The sequence below is a fragment of the Telopea speciosissima genome, chromosome 2 (assembly GCF_018873765.1).
Source record: "Telopea speciosissima isolate NSW1024214 ecotype Mountain lineage chromosome 2, Tspe_v1, whole genome shotgun sequence".
Lineage (NCBI taxonomy): Eukaryota > Viridiplantae > Streptophyta > Magnoliopsida > Proteales > Proteaceae > Telopea > Telopea speciosissima.
In genome coordinates this window covers 35,905,114-35,914,087 of record NC_057917.1, presented here as the reverse complement: position 1 = coordinate 35,914,087, position 8,974 = coordinate 35,905,114, and the positions used below count along the sequence as shown (strand labels likewise).

Below are 8,974 nucleotides of genomic sequence, written 5' to 3'. Positions count from 1 at the left end.
ATGGGTCTATTGGGAGAGACCGTGGCCATCTTGCCACCTTGCCTTCCATTTTTGTCTTCTCTCTCAATCTTCTCTCAATCCATTGTTACTATCCTTTGCACATGCAATTATAGAATAACGTATGAAGAGATAGCACTTTCTAATTCTGTTTTCCCTCTTTCTTCTTCTATATATTATTTCATTGTATCATCTTCAATTCACACACATAATAATATTCAGATTCTTCCAATTTATTATATGCTAATTAAAGCTGTTTCCTATGCATTCTTGGAATGCAAACATGTGAAATCTACTTATAATGCATTCCAAGAATACATAGCAAACCCAGCCTTATTGAAACCCTTGTTTTGTCACAGTATGGTTTAATGACGATCCACGTTCTAGATCACTTGTTTCCTCTTTAACAAAAGAAATGTAGCAGGACGATTGAAAAACTAACAAAGGTCAGACAAAGGTACACTGTACGCATGTACACGGTACACTAATTGTACACACCAACTCAGTCAATTGGTATACTTCACTTTTAAGAAGGGATCCACACATGAGAAAAAATATCATCTCACTCTTTCTTCCCTTTTTCTTTTTTTTATTTTTTGTTTTTTGTTTTTTGGTGTGTGTTTTGAGGTGGGATCCAGACATGGGAAAACAATCACTCATCTCTTATCTCTTCCGATTTTCTGTTTTGAGGTGCGATCCCACACATGTGATAAAACAATCAGTCTTCCCTAGTCTACCCCTTATTTTTCTTTTAACGTGGGATCCATACATGAGGAAAAAAAAAAAAAAAATTAGATAATCAATCCCTCTCCCTCTCTCTCCCTCCTTTCTTTTCAGGTGGGACCCACACATGGAAAATAAGAAATTAAGAGCCTCTTCTCACTAGGGCCTGATTTGGTATGATTTCTATTTCAATTTTGGATTGATTTCTTGAAATAGTCAACAAATAGATTTTTGGTCAAAAAATTGAAATTGTTTTGGTTGTATCAATATGAAATATTTCAAGAATAAAAAAATCCATTTGATAGTTCAAATTTTGAGAATAGATTCTCTACATTTCTTTGGGAAGGATGGTGATTGTGGCGGCGGGGTAGTAGCGGTGGTGGTAGTGGTGACGGTGGTGGCAGGGTAGCAGTGACATGGAAGTAGTGGCGGTGGTGGTGGTGGTGAAGGGGTAGCGGTGGCGGTGGTGGTGGCGGTAGCGGTGGCAGCGGCAATGGTGGTGGTGGTGGTGGTGGTGGTGATGGCAGGGTAGTGGTTGTGGTGATGGTAGGGTAGTGGTGGTGGTGGTGGTAGCATAGTGGTAGTGGTGGTGGTGGTGGTGGTGGCAGCGAGGGTAGTAGTGGTGATAGTGGCGGTGGTAACATGGTAGTACGTAGTGGGGTGGTGGTGGTGCGACCATTAGGAGAAGAAGGATGGTGTTTATTTTTAACATGAAATTACTACTTTGGCCATGAAATTAACCATGTGCTCATTCAAGAGCAAGAGTGCTAAATCAAATGAAATAGAAATTCTGAAACAGCTCATCAGCTATTTCAGAATTTCTATTCAACTTGATTTCTATTTTACTGAAATAAGGTGCAATAATCAAACCAAACAATTTCAGAAATAGAAATCACCCCCTGAAATTGAAATAGAAATCATACCAAATCAGGCCTAGGTTTGTGCTTATCGTTTTACTATCTTTTTACCACTTTATAAAAAAAATATATTTTTGAAGTCCATATTTTTTTGTGTGCAAAGATCCCACTAGGGGGACATGGCCCCACAAGAGCCGGTTCATGGACATGAAGATGTGAGTACCTGATTCTAGCACTAACAGAGACCTCTTTCAACGATGGAAGATAAAAGGTCCCTTTCTTTCGTCCTAGTTCCAATCCATATGTTTGGGCAAACCCTCTATCGAACTGGATAGCTATCAACTGCGATGAATCAATTCGGGGAAATCTTGGAGGATATGGTGCAATTGCTCGTGATGCTAATGGTGCGCCAATTTTTGTTATTGCGGGTGCAATCAAGCCTATGAATGAAGTTTCTGGTGATTAAGCTAGGGCTACTGAAAGCCAGGTCATTAAACTGCTGTACTAACTTTCAAATTCGCTCAGACTTAGTGGTTGTTGTGCAGGTAGACCAATTCAAGGTTTCATGGAGTGCTTTGGGTCTAGTGGGTGATATTATGAATTTTGTGGGTGCTTTCAAAGATGAGTTTTCATACACCATGTGACACAGATCAACATTTGTGTTGACTACATGACTGGGTTTCTATATTCATACCACGAAATTCATTTATGTAAAGAAAATCTCCTTGAGGCTCTTATCTATGTAATCCAAAATGATACCAAAGAGAAGAAATTCTTTAGACTGTAAATACCTTTATTCTTTCCTATTTAACATAACTTTCCCCTCAAGACCCACAAGGGATCATCATATGGAACTCCAAAGGACCAACCACTTCTTGGAAAGCAAGTATAGAGTGGACTAGATGCCGTTTTTCTATATGAAATCTTATGTTTTTGCTCTTTGAAATTTAGATTAGAAACTCATTTTTCTACAGTTTTATATATATATATATATACTAGTAAATATGCACGTGCAAATGCACGTGTGACCATGTGTAGAGGCAGAAGAGATATTTGAGAGGGGAAAGTTGCTATACCAAATAATATTTTCTTCTCCCCGAAGGTTAGTCAAAATTATGGTTTTAAACAACAATTCTTCGTCCCGTAAGGTTCAAAGGTCAAATTTGCAGCTTCCAAGTAAACAAGCATGCAGTCTTACCCAACTGACACTGGAGTGGCAATCAATCAAAAACCAATAAATTATGTATTAAAAAAATTGCTCCTAGTAAAATTGGTTTCACAGATGTATGTGTTTAATAAGGAGGAAAATAAAAATAGCGAAAGTATAAAATTTCCAGCATTGTTACTTGTAACTTCCAGATTACAAGAGGAAATAAAACTTGGTAAATTGTTCCAAAACAGTGTAAATACCATTTTGCTTGAAACAAGCAGCAAAATCCGTTCAACCCAAACATCAAACACACATTATTCTAATAGTTTAATAATCATCTAAACTATATATTAAAGCTAATCCTTCTCTATTTTTATCTTTTTGTTTTTGTTATCTACATATTCTTTCAAATCATTTATTTTGTTCTTTTCAGCATCTTTTTTTTTTTATTTTTTCTACAACAATTCTTCTTGATATATTATACTGCCATTGTTTCTGCTATCCATTTTGAAGTAGAAACAGTAAATCTTGAGATTAAAGTCATATATATTGCAGTCCACGAATTCGGGTAAACCTGCATTCCCAATAAAAAAACCCAATTTACCAACATCTCAAGCACAAAATGCATCACTGTTTGATAGGTTAATCAAAATTGTCTAGTTCGTCTAATCTCGAATGGGTTCCCAATGATCTATTCCATACCTGAGTAGTTGAACGAGCAACCGTGTCTCTCAAATTGTAACTTCGTCTGCTCTTAGGCGACCACCAGCCTTGACCCATCCTGTTCATTCAGAAAAACTCCACGGTTTCAGAAGTCGAGATGAACCCATGATAAGGAAAGAATGAATCTTTTCATGGCCTATAAACTTTCCCCGACAATAAAAAAGGAATTACCATCAATCTGCCATGATTGTACAGTGCCCGTCCAATCCTCAAACACAATCTCGACATAAACCCTGAAATCTGCAGCCATGACAGAAGTCTTAAGGTCGCATCTGCCATCACCAGGAAGTTTATCGGGAATGCTTCCAAAATTGAAGACGCCAGGGATGTTGTAGTAATCTGCTAGTTTCAATGGTGTGTCTGCTGGAACGAAGGAGACACCATTGATACCTCTGGTTGTCATTAACGATGTTTGCATTATTGGCAAGCTGTTCCATTGTTCTCAGTTTTTGATGGAATTGCCAACACCAGGATTGTGACCTGGATCTGTGGGACGGAAGTCATCAATCTCTACCACACTTCTACCCTCATGGGGAAGGAGCTGGTAGAAGATTCCCCAGCAGTAGCCATTGCTTTCAAGTTGTTCTTTCCATTTCCGGTTGCATTACCAGCAGTTGTTATCAAGTTTTCCAGTCTTTAATAGCCTTCCTACAACAGAGAGAATTTCATTGGAGAACATTAGTACAAGAAGAAAAACACAAGTAGCCATGATCTTGGTCTGTGCCATAATAAGAAGGATAAAGAAGAATATGTCACAGAGAGAGAGAGAGAGAGAGTTGAAAACAACTTGAGGTTAGAGGCAAGGGGTACTTCAACTGGAGCACTACATGGTATATTTATACTTATCAGGAAGAGGAATATTAATTATGAGGGTCCAAAGCATTTGGAAGAGTCCTTAAAAAATAAATAATAAATATTAAATTATGAAGTAGTTTTAGTACTGGAAGACCTTAATTTAGTGGCAGATATGACATGAGAATTGACTGTAGTGGACTTTAAGGGAAAGGGGAGGGGGAGGGGGAGGGGGAGGGGGAAGGGGTGGGGAGACAGCAGTCTCTGATTAAGTTGTAAATATTATTTCAGCTGAAATTCTTAACTTGTACACTGTAGCCAGCAAACTGAAACAATTAGACCTGATAAAATCAGGGTTAGAAAGAAGCTCAAAACCATTGTCTTAGTAGAAACCCTAAACATGAACTCTCCCAATAATTCTTATGGATCTTTTGTTTCATGTTCCTGAATCACATATTGAGTTTGAATCAAATGAAGCAAAACCTCCACAGGTTGCAATCTCTCTCTCTCTCACTCCTCCAACACAACACACATATTTCCTACCTTCAGATTTCTTTTATTGGAAAAAGAAAAGGTAGAAGCACAGCAATACATAATAATGGGCCGCAAATAAAGGGATGATTAAGAATACTAAAACAATAAAATAAAAAATAAAAAAAAAAAGCTATTTAACCATTCTCTTGCCTACACAATTACTGCCATATGGCATATTATAAAGGGTTGGAACTTTTAATCAAACAGGTAGACCCTAAGATTCAACATGGATGGCTAAAATTACAATGAAAGATGTCAATATAAGAAAGAAATATAATTGAATTTGAAGCTGAATAAACGAATATTAAAATTTCAAATACAAATAATAAGGACCAAGTTTTCCTTCAGCTATGGTGACTGGGAATCCCTTCACCACGGTGGGTTCAGATGCGTGCGCCCGTGGGGGGGTATCAGGAGGGTATTTTGAGAAATATTCTAAAACCCTATAGGGTTTGTGAACGCTAGTATGATGTGGTGGATGTTCAGGTGCCGTGGAGGATAACTTTCTCCAAATAGTAAAATCCTTGAACATCTCCATCAGCTTTAGAAAAACCACATAACCCAAAAAAAAAAAAAAGGGACAATTCAGGTCAACCTGGTTTGACCATCTAGCATGTATGTTCTGAATTTAAAACCAAGATTAAAATTGCCACATTCACCTTTCCAGGTGGCACAACTTGTTGTACAAACCATAGATACCAATCTAGTCTTGTAGATCATAAAATCTTTTGCTAAAATAAATATCAAGATATAGAAAATCTAAGAACTGTTAGTTTTTATTTTTTTGGTCAAAAAGAGATTATATTATTAGGGGGAGGGTTATCTGAGTTACTGTAATGGACAATGGCTGTAGTTGTGAGAACTGGGTTGGTGAAACGTGAAGAAACAGCAATGTAGTAATCCTGTACAGGCTGATCGGCAGTAACCAAAACAGACTAAGACTGGCCCAGATGGAAATCAAGGGAAGAGCAGGTGTTCTGAAGTGTGTGAGACCCTTCCACCTCTATCAGCTTCAACTTGTGTCCCTGATTTCTGAAGTTGATGGATGTGGTAAGACCCACATTTGAAATCCTGAACCTGTATGTCTTACCTGCCCACTATATATAGAACAGTGAGACTATACAGCCAAAACAACTTGGAATTTCTTTGAGTGGCAGCTTGAGTTGCAAAAAATCATGATTTATGGTTTACCATGATCAACATTGAATGTGTATCCATTCCAACCACGGCCATTGATGAGAAGCCCATCAGCAAAGGGCATACCATTCCCAGTGTCTAAGATTGCTTTCAAATCATGTTAATGACACGAAAACTCATATCAGTATTTAGGAAAAGAAAACAAACCAAAGCAGAATCAACAAGGGATCAGAATGAATCAGCAAGAATTGGGATCGAGCGTGGCCAATTAGACGGATTCGATTCGAATATCTCAATGGATTTCTCTCTTTTGTACTAAAACCAGTAACTATAAGTGTTATGATTCTTTAGAAGAACCCAATTATACTGTTACTTAATCTGGTTTTTCTTGAACCAGTCACCAGCCAGAACTGTATGCCCTCCAGCTGGGTTAGGAAAAGGAACAGGAATACTTGGGTGGCTAAAGATCTTGATTCCACCAAACCTTCCTGCTGCCTTGTGGAATGCAAGTGAAGGGAAGTAGAAGAAGCTGCCTATTTGATCCTTAGCTTGGAGAATATAAATGAAGTTTTTCCCGGGGGGAATAGGACAATTGGTGCCACAGACTCCATCCTGCCTGAGTTCCTGGTCAAGTATAGTATCACAGAGAAAAACTTAGGCCACGTTTGGCTAGAGTGAAATCAAATAATTCATTCAAAAAATGAATTGAAGTGAAATGAAAGAAAGAAAAAAAGAATGGTTGTTTGCAAGGAAGAACAGTTAGATGCAAATGACCATTTTTAATTTTCACATGGAATTTAAATTTTATTTTTTTCCTTGTGGTGTTTCGGGGAAAATAATAAGATCTTTAGATAAAATATTAACTCACGAGCTACCATATTGAACTGTGGGTCCATGTCCGAAACGCTAAGTAATCTCAGGGTCGGCATTCTCGGTGGGGAGCATGGTCCCTACTTATGCTGGGTCCAATGAGAGCACAGGTCTGGGCATGGTGGTACACCGAGAACTTTCTTCCATGGTCTTAGAGTTGGTGTTCTTAGGGTAAAAGATTAGCATAACGTCAATTTAATTTCAAAATTGTTTGCAAGCACCCCTCATAAGACTCAGATTACTATAGCACTACCCTGTAAAATGTCTCATATATCCTTTATTTTTAGTGTTTTTCCATAATACCCCTCCTCTAAGATATAAAACTGCACACTCTCCGTGTAGAAAACCCTCTGCCGTGTTCTTTATCACTATAGCCACGTGGTGCATGTGTAAAGCTGAATATAATCACTCCCCCCACTGGTTCCTAAAGGGCTGCAATGACAGAACTGTCAATGTCTCTAAATTTTGGTCTATTCTGGACTAAGTACTGATGGAAATGTTAGATGTGCCATTCTCACATGAATCCTCCAGATTGTCTTGGATAGGCCTCACCTAGTCTTGGAAAAGTCTTGACATTTCTCTGTTCCTAGATGGTTCATAAAATGGACATAACCTTGAAGAACACTTCTCTAGGGGAATTGTGATTGAAGACTAATGAATAAGGGGAAGGTGAAAAGTATAGTATTGAATTAATGGAGCTAGATTGAATGAATGTATAACATGATATAGTCATGACCCTAGGCAGTTGGAATAAGACTAAAACTCAAGTTCATGACCATGCTCTTGATTAGGCTTAGACATACATAGCGGCCTTCAGCCTTGAATAAGCTACCTGCTAGGGCAATGGTACCTGCATTTCTGAGGACAGCAAGGCAGTCTAGGTCTTCCTCCTTCTCACATTTCAACCATGCATAAGCTGCCATATGTGATATGTGCTACTTAGAATGCAACCACTTATAGAAAAAGACAATTAAAGACAATTAAAGATGCACTTACTTTGCTTGAAGTTTCATATTAGTCTTTATGAATAGATGTTGCAGAATCACTGAATCTGCAAAACAAAATTAAATATCAATGATATTGTATGCACTTACTTTGTAATTAAATACCTCCTTCTCTATTGGTCAATCCACAGTCCCAATGATCCCTTGATTATTAATTCTCTTTTGAGTGGATGGCCCAAGGATGGGACAATCAGCCCTTCAAGGTTGTCCAAGAGATTTGTAGGAAGGGTCATATGGGGGCTGTAGATGGGTTGGGGCAGGAGACCTCTTTTCACGTACTATTGTATTTTAAGGAGATAAAATTTTCAGTCTAAGAGTTTAAGTTATATTTAACAAGGAGAAAACATGCAGAACTTCCCAATACAAAAAGGGAGGGGGGCGGGAGTAAGCAGAGTTTGGTTTCCACCCATGATTGACTGGGGAAGACTCACTTGCAGTACCAAAAGGGGGCATATATCACCAATATATAGATAGACTTTCATTCAAAATGGTACAAAAGTATGGAAACATCTCCATATAATAATCTATAACCCACAATGGTGTGATTCTTAGCAAGCATCCTCATGGAAGGAAGCAGTTCATTGAAGTAACTTTTTTTTAATACATAAATAGTTCATTTTAGTGACATTACCCATTGAATGGGCCAGGAAGACCTGGTTGGAACTTGTTCAAAAACCATAAGAGTTTCAGGCTTCTGCACAAAGCAACATACAACAGAGCATCTCGAAAAGGGAGTAAACCAAAAAACAGCATCTAAAGAAAACCATGATTCCTTCTAATTGAAAAGATGAGAAAAATGTGAACAGGAGCTCCAAAGCCTTTTTGAAGCATCAAAAAGGAAAAAAGTCCTCCCTAGTTCTTGGATGACTGACCAGGTCATGAAATTTATTTATTTTATTTTAATTTTTAAAAGAAGTTTGCATGTGAAGGACTGAATAATTTACTGTTTTAGCAATTAATTTAGATTGTGTTGTACTTTGAATCTTTTACTACTTAAATTATCAATTCATGGGTGCATATTAGACTGTACCATATATAGATCTGTTGCTTTAAGAATGAAAGTTGTTTAATTTCATTTTAATGTCTATGTTACGGTTTCAGGAACAGGGAGTGATGAGGGAGTAGTAGCTAGTAGTAGTAGTAGTGGTATTAGATTGCTGTGGGACAGAGCAATGAGAGTAGTAGCT

The 8,974-nt window shown here is 37.8% G+C and overlaps 1 pseudogene; it reads right to left on the bottom strand.

Moving 5' to 3' along the window:
• Positions 1–3,205: 3,205 nt before the first annotated feature.
• LOC122650682 lies at positions 3,206–7,706 on the bottom strand (annotated as a pseudogene).
• Positions 7,707–8,974: the final 1,268 nt, after the last annotated feature.